Source organism: Choloepus didactylus, chromosome 27 (assembly GCF_015220235.1).
Source record: "Choloepus didactylus isolate mChoDid1 chromosome 27, mChoDid1.pri, whole genome shotgun sequence".
In the NCBI taxonomy this organism is placed as follows: domain Eukaryota; kingdom Metazoa; phylum Chordata; class Mammalia; order Pilosa; family Megalonychidae; genus Choloepus; species Choloepus didactylus.
The window spans coordinates 21,114,593-21,139,257 of NC_051333.1; the positions used below are offsets into that span (position 1 = coordinate 21,114,593).

General features: G+C 39.3%; 1 long non-coding RNA gene and 1 pseudogene across 4 annotated transcripts in view; one reads left to right on the forward strand and one right to left on the reverse strand.

Moving 5' to 3' along the window:
• The window catches only part of LOC119521582, a 317,896-nt gene that overhangs the window by 209,522 nt on the left and 83,709 nt on the right, over positions 1 to 24,665 (forward strand). The gene's annotated exons all lie outside the window — the stretch shown is intronic.
• LOC119521581 lies at positions 22,763 to 23,973 on the reverse strand (annotated as a pseudogene).

Sequence of the window (24,665 nt, forward strand, 5' to 3'; positions counted from 1 at the left end):
TACAGCCCCTGGGAACTGGCAGATCTCATCCAGCTGGCACATCGCTGTAACCGGTATTCTGGGTCACTCTCTGGTCCTTATCTAGTGTTTTCCACGGAGGTGTTCCTTAGCCCTGTCTCACCTAGCCGCCATCTTGGTTTCTCCCCCTTTTGAATTTTATAGCTGGCTTTATTTTTTATTTTGGAAGTTTTTTCAAATATTTTTTCTTTTCATTTTTACAATAGTGTATTTGGATTGGATTGGGTCTTTTACTTCAGCTTTCTCAGCCTTTGATCCTTTTACCTTTCAACTATGGGGATTTTTCTTTCTATTTTGATAATTTTCTGATCTCCATCTTCTGTTTTCTCTCTTTTAGGCACTCCTGTGGTTGAATGTCTGGTTTCGGATTAATTTTCATATCTTTCATATTTTGTCTCATAGTTTTGTGTCTATTTTTCCTATCTTTTGAGATTTACTCAATTTTAACTTTCAAATCTTTTTGAATTTTTAAATTCAACAATCATGTTTTAATTTTCCAGAGCTTCCATTTGTCTCTGTTCCTCATATTTCCTCTTGTCTATCTGGAGATACTAAATAGAGTTTCTAAAATTCTCTTGTATTCTCTGAATTGTTTCTTTTTCCTCAGGGGTTAATTTTAGTTTTTATCTAGGCTTTTCTCTGTTATGCAGCAGCTTTAAGCAAGAGAAGGTCTACCTATGGATGTGAACTCCTAGTATACAAGCAGCTTTGATCTGACGACTGGAAGGTTCACTTTAGAGGGAGTGATGGGGGCTGGATGTTATGCTGGGCCCTCTCCCAAATGCAGAATATGGGGGGCTTTGCACTGGAATGTTACTATCCATGCTAGACGCTCTGGTTCTAAAACCCCTTTTTTCCCCCAAGGGCAGAATTAATGCCTGGCTGTTGATTATTTTGCCTTTGGGATTAAGAAGGCAGGTGGCAGGGTTGACTATTCAGAATATAGAACCTTAATTAATTCTCCAGTTTCCAGTTGCACTGCTCACTTTATGGTTGTCAGGCTTGACATTTCTGAGTCTAGAGTCTCTCCCCACTAGCTTCCTTCTTGCAGCTGCAGGCCCTCCACCTGTGTTCAAGTTTGCAGCTTTCTCTGTCCTACTCTCCCAGCTACTCTCACCTGTCCCTTCCTTTCAACTAGACCTTTGTAGAAATCTCTGTTCCAGCAGTGATCCCTCTCCTTTTCTCTTCATAGTGTGGGAGAAAATCTTTTCCATTCTTTTATCATCATTTCCCCAGTGTCTTGAGAGGGAGAGTGTGTTAGATATCTTTCCTTTTCTACTGTCCCCTCCCCCAGGTTTACTTTTCACCCTTTTCCATCCTTATCTTTGGTTCCAAAAGGCTGACCTGTATGGAGACATCAGCCTATGAACTTGCCCTCTGCCTTCTGGTCAGGTTCAGACAATGGGAAAATCAGAGGGAGGAAAGAGAGATGCCAGGATATTTATTTCTTTAGCTCCCTCCTCAAGGTTGCCTTAGGCTGCCTGAGTCCCTTACTACAGGCCACAGCTTTTGCCAGGTGGCCCTCTTCACAAAGCCCTCTGTTTTCAGATTGCGGTAGTCTCATTCCTTCAGGCCAGATGTGGCAAAAGAGTCCTGTTCTTTTCAGCCCTGGAGTACCACCCACACTTTTTGGTTTCCTTATACTCTGCCCACATCTTTGCATGTAGTAACTTTATTAAATTTTCCTTGATTAATCTCATTTGAGTGTGCTCTGTTTCCCAATGGGACTCTGATGCAAAGAGAACATAAATCATGTCTGCTTGGTCCACTGAATTGGACTAGGGAATCTTAGGTAGTTTACTGAGACACATAACTTTTCTACAAAGACTGTTTTTGTTTGTTTTTGCAACCTAAGTAAGATTTTTAGATCCTAATTCTCTATTACCATTCTGGTTCACTTTGTCAGTGGATCCTGGAATTACCTTATAATTTCACAATGTTTGTTGGTCATACAGGCCTTTAGAAAGTGGGATTCCCAATATGAGATTCTGTAACTAGCACTGAACTGGACTGAGTTATCCAGGCACATGCTTGAGTTTATTTCCTTGAAACTTTAGCTTACAATTTATCAGTTGCCTCTGGGTGGTGGTGCCTTGTTATTAGCCACTGACCATGCAGCAAGGGTCTTCTCAGATGAATACTGACAAATGCAACTCTCAAACTATGTCCCTTTCAGGCACAAGGAGCACAGGAATTGTTTGTGGGTACATCTGCCCCTTCCCCCAGACTGATAACCCCAGTGGCAGGGTCTGTGTCCTCATTAAGTTTGTGTTGCCAGCATTCAGTCCAGAGGCTGCCCATAGCAGGAGTGAAAGGATTATTTGTATAATGAAGGAAGTCATCGTTGGAGAGCTATAAAACCACAGCCTCAGCTGAACATCTCCTCTATTCTCTCTGGACAGTTTTACTCCATAAATCAATGTCTAGGGGGCTCTGAAATCTCTGTAAAGGATATTCATCATGGGACATAGACCCCTGTGTGAAAGAAGTGAAGCCTCCTATTATTTCCTTTAAATCAAAATAAATTGGATTCTCGATTCCCACATGACTGGGTTGGAAGGAAATTGGATCCCTGCAATCCTGTGGGGGTAAGAATGGAGCATCCTCTCTTCCCCAGGGTGTCTTGAGGATCTAGGAGGCTTCCTTGGAGGCTGGACAATGGGGGCAGAGACCTCTCTTCAGTCCATCACAGTCACCAATGGCCTCATATCCAAGCCAGGAGGCTCTGTTGAAGGGAGGCAGCTCTACTGCTTTTGTCACAAGCTTGGCCCTGGGATCATGTCCAACCCTGTGAACCTGGGGATCAGGCTCCAGCCTCTTGAAGTATGCTGAGCTGGTGCCTCCCCTGAAGCCTCGCTGTCCCCACTGCTTTTATGGCACCTGCTGGCTCAGTCCCTCCCCATTTGGGCAACTTTTGCTCTCTCAGTCTCTGCTCTGACCCCTCCCTGCAGGTGTCAGCCTACTCCCCATCTTCCTTCTCTTCCCTAACATAATGTCCTCCAGGAGCTCAGGCTTCCAGGGAAAAAAGCCAGGAAGGCTAGTTGTCTGTTAGAAACCTCTGGTTATCCTTTAGGACAAAGTGCAAATTCATTTCTCAGTAGGTTTCCCTATCACCTGCCTGGGCAGGAGTGGTGATTGGCCGGATGCTGTGACCAGTCAGTGCCTATGCTATCAGGTTGTTAAATATCTTGGCACTTGCCCCTGCATCTGGGCATTAGTGTTGGAGTGTTTGCCACTTCCCTCTCGGCAAGCACAGACTCCTGTCCCACAGTGTCATTGTGATGAAACAAGTGCCAGCACTGGGCAGTTGCTAATAAATATCCCTTCATTTCCTTTTCCCTTCTGTCCTAGTTTGCTAATGCTGCAGAATGCAAAACACCAGAGATGGATAGGCTTTTATAAAACGGGGGTTTATTTCACTACACAGTTACAGTCTTAAGGCCACAAAGCGTCCAAGGTAACACCTCAGCAATCGGGTACCTTCACCGGAGGATGGCCAATGGCGTCCGGAAAACCTCTGCTAGCTAGGAAGGCAGCTGGCGTCTGCTCCAAAGCTCTGGCCTCAAAACGGCTTTCTCCCAGGACGTTCCTCTCTAGCAAGCTTGCTCCTCTTCAAAACATCACTCCCAGCTGCACTCTCTTTCTTCCCCCCGAGTCAGCTCATTTATATAGCTCCACTGATCAAGGCCCACCGCGAATGGGTGGGGCCACGCCTCCATGGGAACATCTCATTGAAATCATCACCAACAGCTGGGTGGGGCACACTCCAAGCAAATCCAACCATCACCAAAACGTCTGCCCCACACAAGACCACAAAGATAATGGCATTTGGGGGACACAATACATTCAAACTGGCACACCTTCTCACTCATGATTTTAATCCTTGCCCCTTGCCAAACTGCACTGCAAACTCCTTGTTGTACCTCTGTTTATATCTCCTATACCTGGTAAATAACTAGCAAGGACTCAATAAACATTTGTGGAACTCAACTCACTTCCTTACCTGAATGTTTAGTTTAACCAAATCTCCATCACCTTTAAGCTGCCATTTTGTCTTCCTAGGCAAAGTGAAAAAAAAAATATTCCTCTACTTTAAGATGCTTTGCTTAAAGAAGGAGAGAGGAAAACTTCTGGTGCTGGAGTCCTGCCTCGGTGGCAGTGTGGGCCTGTTGGCTGTACTGTATGGTGTCGGTGCTGGGCCCAATCTTCCTTCTGGGGAGTTCTCCTCCAAGACTCCGCCTCTGCCTCCTCGGGGTGCTCACATGCATTTCTCAATCTCTTCTGAACTAAGGGACAAATCTGCTAACTCTAGAAATGAGGATGATTCTGAAGTTTTGAGTTTAATGAAATATATTCAATGACCTTTTTAGCAACTATTTCAGGTAGTACAATAATATAAAAGCAATATAATGCACTATGGAAAATTTGAAAAATATAGACATGTACGTTCATATGTGTATTCCGTATTTTCTGTCTACTCAGCATCTTCACTTGGATGAAAATAGGCACCTGATCTGAGCCGCCCTGAAACTGCCCCTTCTCCAGACTCGCTCATCTTAGTAATGGGTGACTCTGTTCTTCCACTTGCTTAGACATCCCATGGTCTTCAAATCCATGCAGAATCCGAGCACCTTCCCCATAGTTCTGTGTATCCCCTGTTCCGAAGCACCGTCAGCTCTCCTCTGGATCACCAGAGCCTCGTAGCTGGTCTCCCGTATGCTGGGACTCCCATGGCCTGTTCTGTATAAAGCAGCCAGGGATTCTGTTTCTAGCATGAGGGAGTTATAGCATCCAGACTTACCCTTCCATGACAAATAATGAGAAAAATAGTCAAAGCACATGAAACAACTGTTCTACATACATAAAGTCATATTAAATTTGTACAAATGCATGGATCTGATTCTGCACTTTCTGTTCTGTTCCACTGCTCTGTCAGTCTAGTAAAATAACTGTTGAAACTTTATAATACATTTTATAATACATTTGCTATCAGCCTCATCCTGTTAACATTCTTCAATGAATCAGTTGTTTCTTTTTCTAGGAAAATTCCATAAGGTTTTATTGGAATTGTTTTTGCATTTATAGATTTATCTGAGAATTAATGAATTTCTTCCAGTATTAAATCTACTTATCCAAAAATAAAGACAATACCACCCAGTCTTAGAAATTAGATAGACTGATTCCTCCCACTTTGTTCTTTTTCTCAGAATTATGTTAGCTATTCTAGTTCTTTTTCCTTTCCTTATAAATTTTAGAGTAATCTTGTCTATGTCTACAAGATTTTCATTTATCAAGTTTGTTTTTTATGGTCCTCAATGAAGTTTTGTGATTTTTTTCCTCATATATCTCAGGCGTAATTTGGTTAAGTTTATTCCTAAAAAATTTTACTTTGTTCTTTGTTTCTGTGAACAGGATTATTTTGCCATCATATTTTCTAATTGGCTATTGCTGTTGCTTTCTGTGTATTTATTTTGTTATTTTGCAAAAGTTTTATTGATTCTAGCAGGTTTTTTCAGTTGATTTTCTTATATGTTCCAGGAAAACAATTATAACAATCTGCAAATACTTAGAGATTTCTTTCCTTTTACATAGCATTTTTTTCAGATTTAAAAAAATCAATGTCTTTGTATTTATTTTTATAGTTTCCAATTAACAACAGATACAACATAAATCAAAATATTCCTTGAACTTTTGTGATATTTGCAGCAGCATTAGCATACATAGAAAATCCCCAAGTATGAAATTAGCATATTGGGTTTTCAAAATAACCTTTCTATTTGAGATCACATGCAGTTTTAAGAAATAATACAGAGTGATCCTGTGATCCCATGTGCCCTGTGCCCTTACCCACTTTCTCTAAAACCAGGATATTGACATTGATACAATCAAGCTGTAGAACATTTCCACCACAAGGATCCCTGGTGTTGCCCATTTTTTAGCCTCACCTGCTTCCCTCAATCATTTTGACATTTCAAGAATGATAGATAAATGGAATCATATAGTCTGTAACCTTTTAGGATTTTTTTTTTCTCAGTATTATTTCCTGGCTATTTATCCAAATTGTTAGGTTATAAATAGTTTGGTTCTTTTTATCTCTGAATAGTATTCCTTGGTACGAATGCACCACAGTTTTTTTAACTGTTCACCATTGTAGGGCACCTGGATTGTTTCCAGAGTTTAGCTATTATATATAAAACTACTATGAACATCCATGTAGTGGTTTTTGTGTGAACATAAGTTTTCACTTCTCTGGGTAAATGCCTAGCAATGCAATTGCTGGGTCATACAGTGCTTACATGTTTAATTTTTAAAGAAACTGCCAAACACTTTTCCAGAGTAGCTGTACCGTTTTACATTTCCACCAGCAATCCTTTTATGACACTAGTATTACCAAGTGATCCAGCTTCTCCACATCCTTGCCAGCGTTTGGTATTGTCACTCTTTTTTTCTGATAGATGTATAACATTAGCTCATTGTCATTTTATGGCTAATGCTAAACATCTTTTCATGTGCTTATCTGCCATCTGCATATCCTCTTTGGCGAACTATTTCTTCATGTCTTTTGCCCATTTTCTGATTGGATAGTTTGTCTTTTTACTGTTGAGTTTTGAGAGTTCTGTATTTCTTCTAGATACAATTCCTTGGTAGGATAGGTGTTGGCAAATACTTTCTCTTAGTGTATAGGTTGTGTGCCAGTTTGAATATATTGTGTCCCCCAAACTCCATTATCTTTGATGTAATCTTGTGTGGGCAGATCTATCAGTGTTAATTAGATTGTAATTCTTTGAGTGTTTCATGGAGATGCGCCCCACCCAGTTGTGGGTGATGACTCTGATTGGATAATTTCCATGGAGGTGTTGGCCCGCCCATTCAGGGTGGGTCTGAATTAAATTACTGGAGCACTATATAAGATCACACAGAAGGAGCAAGCTGCTACAGCCAAGAGGGACACTTTGAAGAAAGCACAGGAGCTGCAGATGAGAGAGATTTTGAAGATGGCCATTGAAAGAGACTCTTGCTCCGGAGAAGCTAAGAGAGGACAAAGGCCCCAAGAGCAACTAAGAGTGACATTTTTGAGGAACTGCAGCCTAGAGAGGAACGTCCTGGGAGAAAGCCATTTTGAAACCAGAACTTTGGAACAGACGCCAGCCACGTGCCTTCCCATCTAACAGAGGTTTTCCAGACACCATTGGCCATCGTCCAGTGAAGGTACCTGATTGCTGATGTTGTTACCTTGGACACTTCATGGCCTTAAGACTGTAACTATGTAACCAAATAAACCCCTTTTTATAAAAGCCAATCCCTCCCTGGTGTTTTGCATTCCAGCAGCATTAGCAAACTAGAACAGGTTGTGTTTTCATACTCTCAACAGGGTCTTTCACAGAGCAAAAGTTTTTAATTTTGATGAAGTTCAGTCTATCAGCTTTCCCTTGTATGGTTTGTACTTTTTGTGTCAAGTCAGGAAACTATTTGCCTAGTCTTGGATCCTGAGGATTTTCTCCTGTTTTTTGTAAAACTTTTGTAGTTTTCCACTTTACACGTAAGTCTGTGGTCCATTTTGAGTTAATATTTGTATGAAGTGTGAGGTTTAGGTTAAGTTTCATTTTTTGCCTATTGATGTCCAGTGGCTCATCATTTGTTGAAAAGGCTTTGCTACCTTTGTCACAAATTAGTTAGGCATATTTGTGTACTATTTTTTTTTCTGGGTACTTTGTCCTGTTCCATTGATCTATACATCTATCCCTCCACTAATACCACACAGCTTTTATTACTGTAGCTGTAGAATGAGTCTTGAAATTGGGTAGACTGTTCCTCCCACTTTGTTCTTCTTTTTCAGAATTGTTCTAGCTATTCTAGTAACTCTGCCTATCCATATACAGTTTAGTGTAATCTTGTCTATGTTGACAACAAATTTTGCTGGGATTTTGATAGGAATTGTTTTGAACATGTATGTCAGTTTGGGGAGAATTTATGTCTTTTCGATGTTGAGCTTCCAGTAATGAACATGATATGTCTCTGCCTTTATTTCAATCTTTGACTTCTATCATCAGCAGTTTGTAGTTTTTCAGCATGCAAGTCCTGTACATGTGTGCCAGTTTGGATATATTAGGTCCGCCAGAAAAAGCCATGTTCTTTAATGCAGTCTTGTAGGGGTAGATGTATTAGTGTTGATTAGGTTGGAACCTTTTGATTGAGTGTACCATGGAGATGTGACTCACCCAACTGTAGGTGATAACTCTGACTGAATTATTTCCATGCAGGTGTGGCCCCACCCATTCAGCATGGTCTTGATTAGTTTATTGGAGTCCTTTAAAAAGAGTCACACAGGCCCAGATGCTTGCTGATGCTGATGCTTAGAGATGCTTGGAGATGCAGACAGAGGATGCTTGGCTAAGAGATGAAGCCCAATGTTTGCCCTGGGATATACTAAGAAGGACCCCCAGATGCTTGGAGAGAAATGTCCTGGGAGAAAGAACCGAGAATGCACAGGGCTGAGAGAGGAGCTGGAACACAACCTGGGATCAATAGACGCCAGCCACGTGCTTTCCCAGCTAACAGAGGTTTTCCAGACACCATCGGCCATCCTTCAGTGAAGGTATCATCTTGTTGATGCCTTAGTTTGGTCACTTTTATGGCCTTAGAACTATAAATTCGTAGCTTAATAAATCCCCTTTATAAAAGCCAATCCATTTCTGGTATTTTGCATAATGGCAGCGTTAGCAAACTGGAACAACATGTTTTGTTAGATTTACACCTAAGTAGTTCATCTTTTTAGAGCAATTGTAAATAGTATTCCATTTTTAATTTTGGTGACTACTTGCTGTTGTTAGCACATAGAAATGCGATTTATTTTTGCAGGTTGATCTTGCATCCTGTAACCTTGCTGAACTCACTTAGTTCTAAAAGTTCTGTAGATTCCTTGAGATTTTCTCTGTAGAGAATTATGACATCTGGAAATAAAATCATTTTTATTTCTTCTTTTCCAATCTATACACTTTTTAAAATTTAATTTTATTGAGATTGTTCACATACCATACAATTATCCAAAGATCCAAAGTGTGCAATCAGTTGCCCACAGTACCATCATACAGCTGTGCATCCATCACCACAATTAAATTTTTTTTCAATTTTTAGAACATTTTTATTTCTCCAGAAAAGAAACAAAGACAAAAAAAGGAAACTCAAATTCTCCCATACCCTTAACCACTCCCCCTCCATTATTGACTCATAGTATTGGTATAGTACATTTGTTACGGTTGATTAAAGAATGTTAAAATACTACTAACTGTAGTATATAGTTTGCAATAGGTATATTTTTTTCCCTATATACCCCTCTATTATTAACTTCTGGTTATAGTGTCATACATTTGTTCTAGTTCATGAAAGAGATTTCTAATATTTGTACAGTTAGTCACGGACATTGCCCACCACAAGATTCACTGTTTTATACATTCCCATCTTTTGACCTCCAGCTTTCCTTCTGGTGACATATGTGACTCTGAGCTTCCCCTTTCTGCCACATTCACACACGATTCAGCACTGTTAGTTATTCTCGCAATGTGCTACCATCACCTCTGTCCATTTCCAAAAACTTAAGTTCAACTTAGTTGAACATTCTGCTCATAATAAGCAACCGCACCCCATTGTTTAGCCTCATTCTATATCCTGGTAACTTATATTTCGTGTCTATGAGTTTATTATAATTAGTTCATATCAGTGAGACCTTGCAATATTTGTCCTTATGTCTCTGATTTATTTCACTCAATATAGTGCCCTCAAGTTTTCTTCATCAACCCGTTTTTTTAAGACAGTTTTGTTCACACACCATCTATTCTGTCCTAAGTAAACAACTGATGGTTCCCTGTACAGTCACGTATTTGTATATTCACCACCATCACCATTAACTATGTAAGGACATCTCTATTTCTTCCACAAAGAAGGAGGAAGAGTCAAAGAAGGTAGGGAGACAAAAGAAAGAGGAAAAAAAAACACAACAAAACATGACAGCTATGAAGCAAGAAAAGGAAAGATAGAATTAAACTAAAATAGAATAGAGTCAGACAACATCACCAATGCCAAGAGTCCCATACCCCTCCCTTATGTCCCCCTCTTATATACATTTAGTTTTGGTATATTGCCTTTGTTACATTAAAGGAAGTATAATACAATGTTTCTGTTAACTATAGTCTCTAGTTTGCATTGATTGTATTTTTCCCCCAATACACCCTATTTTTAACACCTTGCAGGATTGACATTCATTTGATCTCCCTCATGTAAAAACATTTGTACATTTTATCACAATTATTGAGCACTCTAGGTTTCAATGAGTTATACAGTCCCAGTCTTTATCTTTCCTCTTTCCTTCTGGTGTCCCACATGGCCCTAACCTTCTTTCAACCATACTCACAGCCATCTTTGTTCAGTGTACTCGCATTGCTGTGCTACTAGCTCCCAAAATTGTGTTCCAAACCTCTCACTCCTGTCTTTTCCTATCTGTCTGTAGTACTCCCTTTAGTATTTCCTGTAGAGCAGGTATCTTTTCACAAATTGTCATTGTCTGTTTGTCAGAGAATATTTTAAACTCTCCTGCATATTTGAAGGACAGTTTTGCTGGATATAGGATTCTTGGTTGGCGATTTTTCTCTTTCAGTATCTTAAATATGTCACACCACTTCTTTCTTGCCTCCATGGTTTCTACTGAGAAATCCACACATAGTCTTATCAAGCTTCCTTGGTATGTGATGGATCGCTTTTCTCTCGCTGCTTTCAGGATTCTCTCTTTGTCTTTAATGTTTGATCACCTGATTATTAAGTGTCTTGGTGTAGGTCTGTTCAGATCTATTCTGTTTGGGGTATGCTGTGATTCTTGGATCTGTAATTTTATGTCTTTCATAATAGATGGGAATTTTTCATTGATTATTTCCTCTATTATTTCTTCTGCCCCCTTTCCTTCTCTTGTCCTTCTGGGACACCCATGACACGTACATTCATGCATTTCATGTTGTCATTCAATTCCCTGAGATGTTGCTCATATTTTTCCATTCTTTTCCCTATCAGTTCTTTTGTGTGAGGGTTTCAGGTGTCTTGTTCTCCAGTTCCTGAGTATTTTCTTCTGCCTCTTGAGATCTGCTGTTGTATGTCTCCATTGTGTCTTTCATCTTTTGTGTTATGCCTTTCATTTCCATAGATTCTGCCAGTTGTTTTTTTCAAACTTTTGATTTCTACCTTATGTTCGCCTAACCCAATGTTTTCATTATACCCTTCATTTCTTTTGCCATATCTTCCCTAAACTTGTTGAATTTAGCATTAGTTGTTTCAATTCGTGTATCTCAGTTGAAGTGTAAGTTTGTTCCTTTGACTGAGCCATATCTTCATTTTTCTTAGTGTAGGTTGTAGTTTTCTGTTGCTTAGACATCTGGTTTCCTTGGTTACCCCAATCACATTTTCCCAGACCAGAATGGGCTAAGGTTTCAGAAGGAGGCAATATTCAGCATCAGGTTTCCCTGAGAGTGTACCTTAGAAGATTGACACACCTTGTGAGGCCTCTAGATGCTGTGCTTTTCCTAATCTGCCCAGCAGGTGGTGCCTGTCAGCCTGTAGCTCCTGACTGGTATAAGGAGGTGTGGCACCATGGTTTCTGTTTTGGCTGTTTACCCCCAGGTTCTGGGGTCTGGTTCTGAATGAAAGGCTGGTGGTAGAGCTGGGCATGACTTCCTTCCTCTTAGGGAAGATACACTCCCTAGGGAGTTATCATCTGCTTTTAAATAGGTTCTTTGTCTCTCTGACTCTGCTATCTCCACCTTTGTCTGGGTTAGAGCGCTGCAACCTGAAAATGGCTGAGGTTTTCTCCACTGAGCCACTCAGGTTGAGAGAGAGAAAAAGGGACAGAAAGCCCCCTTTCAGAGCCAGTCCTTGGACCTCCAATTTCACTTGTCAGCCAGAGGTAACACCTGGTCTTCTAGGCTCCCCCTCCCAGGACAGTGAAGTCTTCTGGTTCTTTAAGGTCAGTTGTCACTAAAAGCCTCTGTCTGCCTGTTGGGGATTTGTAGCTGGTATTAAGCAGTCCACATTTGTTAATTAAAACCCCAGTTGGAGCTGGACTGAGGTATATTCACTTCTTCAGAGAGTGCTGCTTTCTACCACAGTGAGGTTTTGCTGCTCAGCCTACCATGGGGGGAGGAGGATTCTGGCATGGTTCCGCAGCTTTTACTTACAGATTTTATGCTGAGATTTGAGGCATTCCTCCCAATCCAGGTTGGTGTACAATGTGTGGACAGTCACGGTTGTCCCCCAGCAGTTATTCCACATTATTTACTAGTTGTTCCTGGTTGTTTATTAGTTGTTCCAGGGGGACTAACTAACTTCCACTCCTCTCGATGCCACCATCTTGCTGCCTCTGGCCAATGGATTTTTCCAGTCTATACACTTTTAATTTCCTTGCCTTGCCTTAATGCACAGGCTAGAACTTCCAGGGCTATGTCGAATAAGAGTAGTGAGAGTGAATATCCTTGCTTTGTTCTCCAAAGCATTCAGCCTCTCACCAGAAAGTATCATGTTAGCTGTAGGTTTTCTGTAGATGCCTTTTATCAAGTTGAGGAAGTGCTTCTCTATTCCTAGTTTCTGAGGGTTTGGGTCATGAAATGGTGTTGAGTTTTGTCAAATGCTTTTTTTTCTGGCATCAATTTTTATGATCATATGAGTTTCCTTTTTAACCTGTTAATATGGTAGATAACTGTGCCAGTTTGAATATATTGTGTCCCCCAAACACCATTATCTTTGATGTAATCTTGTGTGGACAGACATTATCAGTGTTGATTAGACTGTAATTCTTTGAGTGTTTGCATGAAAATGAGACTTATCCAACTGTAGGTGATAACTCTGATGAGATATTTCCATGGAGGCATGATCCCACCCATTCAGGGCGGGCCTTGATCAGTGGAGCCATATAAATGACCTAACAAACAGAATGAACTCAGTGCAGCTGTGAGTGACATTTTGAAGAGGAGCTACAGCCAAGAGGGACACTTTGAAGAATGCACTGGAACTGAATGCACAGTTTACAGAGACATTGTGGAGATGGCCTTTGAAAGCAGACTTTTGCTCCAGAGACGCTAAGAGAGGACAAACGCCCCAAGAGCAACTGAGAGTGACATTTTAAAGAGGAGCTGTGGCTTAGAGAGGAACGTCCTGGGAGAAAGCTATTTTGAAACCAGAACTTGGAGCAGAAGCCAGCCATGTGCCTTCCCAGCTAACAGAGGTTTTCTGGATGCCATCCGCCATCCTCCAGTGAAGGTACCCGATTGCTGATGTGTTACCTTGGACACTTTATGGCCTTAAGACTGTAACTGTGTAACCAAATAAACCCCCTTTTATAAAAGCCAATCCATCTCCGGTGTTTTGCATTCCAGCAGCATTAGCAAACTAGAACAATAACTTTGATTGATTTTTGACTCATTCCTTGATTCAAAAGCCTTGCATTCTTTTGATATAAACCCCATGTGGTCATGGTATATATTTCTTTTTATACATTGCTGAAGTTTATTTGCTAATATTTTGTTAAGGATTTTTGCCTATATATTCATGAGGGATTTTCGTCTGTAGTTTTCTTTGTATTTTGTGTGGTGTTGGTATTAGGGGTAATGCAAGCTTCATAAAATGAATTGGGAAGTACTCCCTCCTATTCTATTTTTCTGGAAAAGATTATGTAGAAATTATGTTAATTCTTCTTTAAATGTTTGATAGAATTCTCCAGTAAAACCATCTGGAACTGGAGATTTCTTTCTGGGGAAGAGTTTTCAAATTACAAATTCAATTTCCTTAATAGTTATAGAACCATTCAAATTGTCTGTTTCATATTGAGTGAGTTGTGATAGTTTGCGCCTTTCAAGAAATTGGTCCATGTCTTCCAAACTGTCAAATTTTTGTGTGTATAGGTGTTCACAGTATTCTCTTATTATCTTGTTTTATGTCTGCAGGGTCTGCAATCATATCTCCTGTTTTCACTCCTGATATTGATAATTCGGGTCTTTCTTTTTTTCTTTGTCAGTCTTACTAAAGGTTTGTCAATTTTATTGATCCTTCCAAAGAAGCAGCTTTTTTTCATTGATTTTCTCTATTGTTTTTCTGTTTTCAAAATCATTGACTTCTGCTCTTATCTTTATCATTCCCTGCCTTCTGCTTGCTTTGGGTTTATTTTGCTCTTCTTTTTCTAGGTTCTTGAAGTGGAAGCTTAGATTATTGAGTTGAGACTTTTAATCGTTTTTATTGTAAGCATTTGGTACTCTAAATTTCCCTACCAGCACTGCTATAGCTGTGTCATACATTTTGATATGTTGTATTTTAATTTTCATTCAGTTCGATATTGTTCTAGTTTGCTAATGCTGCCAGAATACAAAACACCAGAAATGGATTGGGTTTTATAAAGGGGGGTTATTTGGTTACAAAGTTACAGTCTTAAGGCCATAAAGTGTCCAAGGTAACACATAAACAATCGGGTACCTTCACTGGAGGATGGTCAGTGGTGTCCGGAAAACCTCTCTTAGCTGGGAAGGCACGTGGCTGGTGTCTGCTCCAGAGTTCTGATTTCAAAATGGCTTTCTCCCAGGACATTCCTCTCTAGGCTACAGCTTCTCTCCAAAATGTCACTCTCAGTTGCTTTTGGGGCATTTGTCCTCCCTTAGCTTCTCCAGAGCAAAAGTCTGCTTTCAACAGTCGTCTTCAAACTGTCATCTGCTGCTACTCTCTCAGCTTCTGTGCATTCTTCAAAGTGTCCCTCTTGGCTGTAGCAAGCTCACTCCTTCTGCCTGAGCTTATATTGTGCTCTAATAAAGTAATCAAGGCCCACACTGAGTGGGTGGGGCCACACCTCCATGGAAATTATCCAGAGTCATCACCCACAGTTGGGTGGGGCGCATCTCCATGGAAACACTCAAAGAATTACAATCTAATCAACACTGATACGTCTTCCCACACAAGATTACATCAAAGGTAATGGTATTTTAGGGGACATAATACATCCAAACCAACGCATTCCATCCCTGCACCCCAAAATGACATGATCTTTCCATATACAAATACGTTCATCCCAATGCAATATCACAAAAACTTAAATCGTTTCAGTAACAATAGTTAAGTACAAGATCCCATCAAAATCAATTACAGGCATGGTCAGTCCTAAGGCATAATTCCCCTCTAGCTGTGGACCTGTGAAACTTAGAACAAGTTATGTACTGCCAATATACAAAGGAGGGACAGTCATAGGGTAAGCATTCCCATTGCCATAAGGAGAAAGAGTAAGGAAAACAGGGTTAACAGGACCAAAACAGTTCCTAAAACCTGCAGGACAAACTCCATTAGATTTCAGAGTCTGAGAGTCATTAACAGAACAAAGTTGTATCCTTGGGGCTTGAGAGAGTGGGAGTCTAAACCTTCCTAAGGGCCTTTGCGGCAGCCCTTCCCTCTCCAAATGTTTGGGTGAGTGCTCCAACATATCCACACATTGGCGAGACCACCTTCTCGGCCCCACCCTCCTCAAACATTCAGGCAGCACCTGGATTCTCTTCCATCTCTGGGGCACACACTCAACCCCTTCAGAACAGTGGGGTGGCAGCCAGTCTCCCCAGTCCCCTGGGAATGTGATCCACCCTCTTTGAGGCCTGAGCTGGCAACACCTTTGCTGAGCATCGAGGTGGAAGGCCCAACCTCAACCTCCAGGGCAAACTCACCCTTTCCATGCATGAGGGCCACTCCGCTCTCCCAGCCTGAAATCTCTTGACTCCAGACCTCAACCTCCGTGGCTTTATCTTTGAAGAAATTTTTCCTTCAATTTGTTCCTTGTCTGTCTTCTCCAGTCCCGACCAGCAGCAGCTCTGTCTGTAAAGAGCTCTCAAAAATTCTGTTGGCTTCGCATGAAGCACAAAGGGGTCAAAGCCGTCAGACAATAGGACTTTCCACAAATCCTTTCTGCTTAACTCCTTCTTCAGTCTTGGCTTGTACTGAAATGGTGGATGGCTTCCATGTTTGATTACATCCTCACATTGGGCTGTAGCTTCCGGTGTTTCACCCCCTGGAAGCCCAGAGATTTTCAGGCCATCAGTTTCTGGTTTCTTTGAAACCAAGAGTTCATTTCTCAGCTTATCTCTGTCCTCTCATATTTTGCTATAAGCTGCAAGTAAAACCCAGGCTACTTCTGTATTTTGCTTGGAGATCTCATCAGCTAAATATTCCAGGTCATTGCTTTCAAATTCTGCCTTCCATCCAACAACAGGACTCAGTTTTGCCAAATTCTCTGTCACTTTGAAACAAGGATTGCCTTCCTTCCAGTTTGCAACAATAAATTCATCATTTCTGCTCAAGGCCTCATCAGAAATATCTTTAGAATTCATATTTTCTCAAACAGTCTCTTCAAAGCAGTTTAGGCCTTTTCTATCAAGCTCCTCACAATTCTTCCAGAACCTTCCCCTTATTCATTTAAGCCCTTCCAACATGTTTGGTATTTGCAAACTCAGCAGCATCAGCACCCCACTTCTCTGATACCAAAATATGTTCTGGTTTTCTAATGCTTCCAGAATGCAAAACACCAGAAATGGATTGGGTTGTATAAAGGTGGGTTATTTGGTTACAAAGTTAGTCTTAAGGTAATAAAGTGTCCAAGGTAACACATCAGCAATCAGGTACCTTCACTGGAGGATGGCCAGTGGTGTCCGGAAAACCTCTGTTAGCTGGGAAGGCACGTGGCTGGTGTCTGCTCCAGAGTTCTGGTTTCAAAATGGCTTTCTCCCAGGATGTTCCTCTCTAGGCTACAGCTTCTCTCCAAAATGTCACTCTCAGTTGCTTTCGGGGCGTTTGTCCTCTCTTAGCTTCTCTGGAGCAAAAGTCTGCTTTCAACAGCCATCCTCAAACTGTCTGTCATCTGCAGCTACTCTCTCGGCTTCTGTGCATTCTTCAAAGTGTCCCTCTTGGCTGTAGCAAGCTCACTCCTAGTGTCTGAGCTTATATAGTGCTCTAGTAAACTAATCAAGGCCCATGTTGAATGGGTGGGGCCACACCTCCATGGAAATTATCCAATCAGAGTCATCACCCACAGTTGGGTGGGGTGCATCTCCATGGAAACACTCAAAGAATTACAAGCTAATCAACACTGATTTGTCTGCCCACACAAGATTACATCAAAGATAATGTCATTTTGGGGGACATAATACATCCAAACCAACACAGATATATATTTTGATTTCTTTTGAGACAACTTCTTTGACCCACAGATTATTTAGAGGTGTGTTCTTTAGTTTCCAAGTGTTTGGAGATTTTCCTGTTATCTTTCTGTTACTGATTTCCAGTTTGGTTCCACCATGGTCAGAGAGCACAACCTGTATGATGATTTCAATTCTTTAAAATTTGTTAACATTTGTTTCATGCCCTAGGATATGGTCTATCCTGAACATGTTCCATTGTCACTTGAAAAGAATGTATATTCTGCTGTTGTTGGGCAGTGTGTTCTATAAATATTGATTAGATTCTGTTGGTGGATGGTATTGTTTAGTTCTTCTGTATCCTTGCTGATTTTCTGTCTGGTTGTTCTATCAATTGTTCCGTCAAAGAAAGAGATGTTGGAGTCTCCAACTATAATTGACAATTTGTCTATTTCTCCTTTCAGTTTATCAGCTTTTGTCTCATGTATTTTGCGGATCTGTTGTTTGGTACCTATACAATTAGGGTTTCTATATCTTGGTAGACTGGCCCTTTTATCATTAGTATATGAACCTCTTCTTTGCACTGAAACTACTCTCCTGCTGTCTTTTGAGTAGTATTTGCATGGTTTTCTTTTTCTTTTACTTTCATCCTGCCTATAATGTTATATTTGGAGAGAGTTTCTTTTTTTTACATTTTTTTAATTGTAAAATATAACATATATACAGAAAAGTGACCTTTCAAAGTATGATTTAACAAGTAGTTGGAGAGCAAATTTCAAAGAATGTTATGGGTTACAGTTCCACAATTTCAGTTATTTCCTTATTGTGAAGTACAACATGTATACAGAAATGTGATAACTTCCAATGTATGATTTAACAAGTAGCTATAGAGCAAATTTTGAAGCATGTTATGTGCTACAGTTCCATGTCAGTTATTTCCTTCTAGCTATTCTAGTAGCCTAGAAACTAATAACAAAAAAACAAAAAAAAAACACCCACATTTATATAAAGATTCAGTATTTGTAATCCTTTGTTAAATTCTACCTTGTCAGTTGCTACCCCCCTCTCTCATCTGATTATTTTCTGAGTCTTCTGGGCTATCTGGGCAGTGACCACCCTAACTTGTTCATATTGAAAAGGGGTGTCAACATTATGGGGAAGGGGGATGCTTCTGGTTGATGTTCTTAGAGAAGATGTTTTCTCTGAGTTTGGGGACTTATCTGGCATAAGAACACTGGGGGATTTAAGTTTCTGAAAAATAAACTTAGTGAGTAAAACTTTTATACAGTCTCAGATAGGGACCTAGGTATTCTTTAGTATTTTCAGGACTGCTGTTGGTTGGGGCTTGGCTTACTGTGGACATTTGAAATATATAGCTGGGAGCTTGCTTAAGAGTAACCTCCAGGATAGCCTCTTGACTGTATTTGAAATCTCTTAACCACCAAAACTTTATTTTGTTATCTTTCTTTTCCCCCTTTTGATAAACAAATTCTCAATCCCTTGATGCCAGGGCCAGGCTCATTCCTGGGAGTTGTGTCCCATGTCGCTAGGGAGATTCACTCCCATGGGAGTCATGTCCCACATAGGTGGAGGGTAATGAATTTATTTGTAGAGTTTGGGGCTTAGAGAGAGAAAGGCCACATTTGAGCAACAAAAGAGGTTCTCTGGGGGTGACTCCTAGGCATAATTATAGGTAGGCTTAGCCTCCCCTTTACAGCCATAAGTTTTCACTAGACCAAGCCTCAAGATTGAGAGCTTGACTTATTAAGTAGGAGGTTCCTAATTTCATATAACATATATTCTAAGATACACAATCAGTGTCTCACATTATCTTCACTTAACTGTACAATCTTCATCACTTTTGATTTTAAACAATTGTCATAACCCAAAACACCCCAAAGCTCTTATCAGCCCCTAGTTATTTATCCCTAGTATTAGTGTGTTGCTGGTAAGGTATTCCTATTAAATATAGTCTGTAATATGCAATAGGTAGTTTTTCCCAGATATCATTCTGTTGTTAACTCTTTTTACCAGTGTCATACATTAGAAGTAGATCATGCTATCACTTATTTATATTTGTAGTGCTAATCTGTGGGATACATACCTTTAAACACCCACTTTCAATCATGTTAGCCTTCAATGCAGCACTGATCTTTATAATCCCATTAACAAACTATCATCACCTCTGTCCATTTCCATACTTTTAAGTTCACCCTCATTAACAAACTATCATCACCTCTGTCCATTCCCATACCTTTAAGTTCACCCTCATTAACAAACTGTCATCACCTCTGTCCATTCCCATACCTTTAAGTTCACCCTCATCTTTACATATTAGGTAATAATTCCCCCTTCACTTGCTTCTATCTATTTGTAGTTCTCCTATATTGGACATTATAAGACATTGATTTTTCATTGTTCCAGGAGTTCATATTAGTGATAACATACAACATCTGGAGAGAGATTCCTATGGACAGCATATAGTTGGGTTATGTTTTTTAATCCACTCTGCCAATTTCTGTCTTTTAATTGTTGTATTTGAGACTTTTATATTAAATGTGATTATTGATATGTTAGAGTTTAAGTCTGCCATTTAATTTTCAATTTCCTGTTTGATTTTTCTGTTTGTCTTTTTCTGCCTTTTTCTGCTGTCCCATGGAATTTTCAAAATTCTATCTTGATTTAGCTATAGTGTTTTCCACTGTTTATATTTGTATAGCTTTCTTAGTGGTTGCTTTAGGATTTACATTATTTATACAGAGCTTATTATCATCTACTGATATGGACATTTTATGTGTTCGAGTGAAGTTTAGAAACTTTACCTCCTGTTATATCCCTTTACTCTCCTCCATTTATATTATACCAGTCTTAAGTATTTCCTCTACATAAATTTAGAACCACATTAGACAGTAATATCATTTTTGCTTTAACCTTCAAATATAATTTAGAAAACACAAGAGAAGGAAAATGTGTTTAGCCCATATTTTACTTTTTCTACTTTTCTTTCTTCTTTCCTGGTATTCCAAGATTCCTTCTTTTATCATTTCCTTTCTGCTTAGAGAATTTATTTTAGCCACCTTCAAAGGTTATTTTGCTGACGACAAATCTTCTTAGTTTTCCTTCATCTGAGAATGTCCTGATTTCCCTTTCAACCATGATGGGTAGATATTTTCACTGAATATAGAATACTGGGTTAACGGTGTTTTCTGTTTTGTTTTGTTTTGTTTTTTCAGCACTTGAGAAGTGACGTGCTATTTCCTCTGGCCTCCATGGTTTCTGATTACAAATCCATAGTCATTCAAATTATTTTCCCCTGTAGTTAAGGTGTTATTTCTCTCTTGCTGCTTTCAAGATATCTTCTTCATCTTTCACTTTCAAATGTTTGACTATGATGTGTCTTGGTATGGATTTCTTTGTTTGGGGTTTGCTCATCTTCTTGAATTTTAGGTTTCTGTCTTCTACCAAATTTGCAATATTTTCAGCCATTATATCTTTGAATACCTTTTAGCCCCAGCCTCTTTCCTCTCCTTCTGGGACTCTGATGATATGAAGACTGGATTTTTTGCTCTATTTCCACATGTCTCTGAGGCTCTGTTCATTTTTTTTCAGTCTGTTTTCTCTCTGTTGTTCAGACTGGGTAATTTCTATTGTTCTAGGTTCAATTTTACAGCTTCTTTTCTCTTTCCCCTCCATTCTCCAGTTGAACCCATCCATTTTGTTTTCTTTCTTTCTTTCTTTCTTTTTGATAAACATGTAGATTTATTTTAAATCAGTTTAGCACATGATACAGATTGGTTTTGCAGTTTTGAGTGAACTGAAATAGAAATTTCTAAATACAGCAGTGTCAGCCTGTGCAACAAACATCCATAAGATAAAATAAGATAGCTGATAGAACTACATCTGCATGAACAAGTCAGATGGAAAATCTGAAAAGGTTTCTACATACCTTCTGGATTTAAAAAAAAACAAAATTATTAATGGCTCAAGATATTAAATTGCTAAAGGAAGGAGGGAAATGGATCTGAAAAGGCTGTGAGTTCTGGTGCAAGAGCTGTTCTGTAGATTTGTGAAATATAACACTCTTTGTTGTTAGAGTGGTGCTCAGAATTACAGAAGGTAAGAGGTGTCAAATCAAGCTACATTTTCACAAACTTTAATACTTGTTTTGATTTTAATGTATGCCAAGGTATTCAATATCCAGATAAATGACAATTGTACCATTTTAGCTAATTTTTGCCCATTTGACATGGAATGGAAATTTTGTATATTCCAAATGCATTTTATAACTTATAGCACTCACTAAAAACTAACAGCCATGGCACCATAATAAATTTTGTGAAGTAACTAGAATATTGCTACTAATGGAAATACAAAGTGTGAGGTAAACTGACTTATCTTTTTCTAAAAACCTTTGAAGCCAGAGAATTTAAACAAGTATGACACCTGAAAATATTAGGTGTATGTTCAAATGTGCAAGTAAAACAAACTTTAGCTGTACTAATAAGTAACAGAAAAACAGTAAATTTTCATTTTAAGACCCTTTAATATAATTATCTAAATAAATGCAAGGAGTTTCAGTTTAAGAATTGGAAAAAAGTGATTTGTCTTTCCTACTGTAAAATATTGAAAACAAAGTGCTAAACTCAGCCACTATAGGTTAAATAAACTAAAATGAAAAAACTTAATAGTAATCTCAAAAAACAAAAGGCCCATTTTAAACTAATTTAAGCCTCTGAACTAATCCAATACATCAAAGGCAAGAGAGAAGTTACCCTTTTAAAATTTGTTCTAAATTGGAAAAACTAGTGCTTCACAAGAAAACTACAGAAATAAAAGTATGCATGCTCATTACACTATGGGAATTTAAACCAACAAGAAGGATAAAGAAAGAAAGAAAGAAAGTGCAATCTATTTATACAGGGTAGTCATAACACAGTAATATTAAAGATCTACAGTAATCTGATCAACCAAAGAATCCTTAAATTTTCTGAAATCACATTGGTCATATTTGTTGCCTGAAAACTTAAAATGATTGTCTCATTTAAACAGTTAGTATATGATTCTAAAAACTTATATCCTTCTTGCCTTGTGAAAGTTACTTTTTCAGGAAAGCTTGGTGGAAATCCTTTAGCAGTACAATGTTAAGGATACTTTTTTTTGAAATAATAAGGAAAAAATAATTAAACAATTTATAGCTCTAATTATGCTTTTTTAACATCCATAAGAAAAAATGTTGGGAGGTTTAATACATGAATGTTTTCAACTTTGTATCATCCTTTAGGTTAAGTTATTCAGCTCTTAAGTAGACAAATTTTCAATTAAATAATCACAATGTGGTATCTAAAAGCAAGTTTACTACTGCTCACATCAACAGTTACATCCTCAGAACCAACTTTTTACCTTCCTTAATGTGAAAGAACAAAATCACAAACAGTTAAAGTTACAGTCTACCTTTCAGTCTGTCTTTAAAGGCACTGTTCTTTATTTCCTCAATGATATAAAGTGCTTTACAAGTATGAATAATAACCTGATATACATTAATGGTTTGTATCCCTTCATTTCTTTAAATCTGGAATGTAATTCCCTACATGGCATCTCATTTCTAATGTAGAAAAAAAATAACTTATTAAGCACAAAATTTTTCTCTAAGGATACAATTTAGTACTGTTAAATTTATAAATTTATTCCATGTTTTAAATGATAGCCAAAAATCCACCTGACTGATGTTCATTTAGCACATTGTTCTCAATTCTGGTCATTAAACTATATCCTGAGTTAGAATGAAAGTAATGCAGCTTTCAAGCTTTAAAATGGCTAAATTTAAACTGCCAAGAGTCGTGAGGTTGTCTGCTCAGGACAATATTTTCCATCACTTACAAAAAGTTACATTTGGCATGTCAAGAAAAGAGAACAATCCCACAGCAGCAGCCATTTAAAGTCAAAGAAGACAGCCGTAAGGATTCATGCAGAATATTATCCTGTTGAACAAAATGACTTAACTGATTTTTCAAGGATGATGCTCCAAATTATCCTATAAGCATCTTTTGGAAAGTTAAAGATCCTGGAATAGCATCTTCCATGTGGGACATCTTGAAAGATGTTATTTTTGTTTCAGTGAATCATTCGAATGAACCACCAGTCTGTGTTAATTTGATAAAGTTTTGCAGAGTGTGGTAATTTCCTTCTTTAGATATGCAGAATTTATAGAGAAAGAAAATTACAGCCTGCACACCCAAGACAAGAACAGTTCCTCCAATGAAGCTGGCTGCATCAAAGGTAGACTTTGGTGCAGGTTGTAAGGTGGGAGGCAAAGTGGTATTTGTTGTACCTAATGTCGTCACTGGTGTTTGTAGGGAAGCTGTAGGAGAGGAAGACTGAGTTGTCATTTTAGCTGTAGAATTGGTTGGCAATGGAGTGGCAGTAGGAGCAAAACAGAATTCTGTGCCATTCACCATGTGGCAATCACTAACTTTCAAATTATGTGAACAGTAGCTCTTATTTATTTACACTCTATCTAGGAGCAGGTAGTATTAGCAATGCTAGCATTGACACAGGATGAGCAGTTGTAGCTTTCACAGATTCCTGGTGCTGGAGTGGTAGCCAGAGGGAAGGTCCCTGGGGACACTGGGGAAGTCTTGGCAGTGGGTGCTGAGGTCGTGGGTTTAATCTTGGTCAGAGTGAGGGCCCTGTTCTCAGCCGTGGGCACTATACAGAGCGTGGCGAGGCACGTGGCTGCCCAAAGCAGAGGACGAGAGACCCCCAACATCGCATTCTCAACACTGGTGCTGGGGTGAAAGTTGCCCCATTGAGTTTTTCTTAAAATTGAAGCTGTTGTATTTTTCAGTTCTAAATTTTGTATTTACTTCTTTATATCTTCTCTTTCTTTGCTGAGACTTTGTTTCAAGAGCATGTGCAATTGCTTGTTGTTGGATACTTTAAAATATTTGTCAGATAATTCTGACATCTTTGTCATCTTGATATTGGCATCAACGGATTGTCCTTTTCTATGCAAATTGAGATTTTCCTGGCTCTTGGTATATTGAGTGTATCAATTAAAACTTGGACATTTTTGATGTTAGGTTATGAGAATCAGGATCTTATTTAACCCTCCTGCATTAGGCTCCCTCAGATACTGCTCTGGCAGAGGAAGAGGGATGCTGTCTCGTTACTACCAGGTGAGGATGGAAGCCCAGGTTTCTCATCGGCCTCAGTTGGCACCCAAGAAGGAGATGGGCTCCCATTCCTGCTAGGTGGGGTGGGGACCCTGGCTGTGAGGAGTAGGAATGTCTCATTACTGCTCCCCGTGTGCTCTCCACTGACACCATGGGGTTGGGGTGGACTCATTACCGTGAAACAATGGTGACAGTGCTGACTTCTCTTTAGGAGGAGACTAAAATTGCTCTGGTGGGACAGGAAATGGGGAACCTCATTATGGCCAGATGGTGTAGAAGTCCCAGC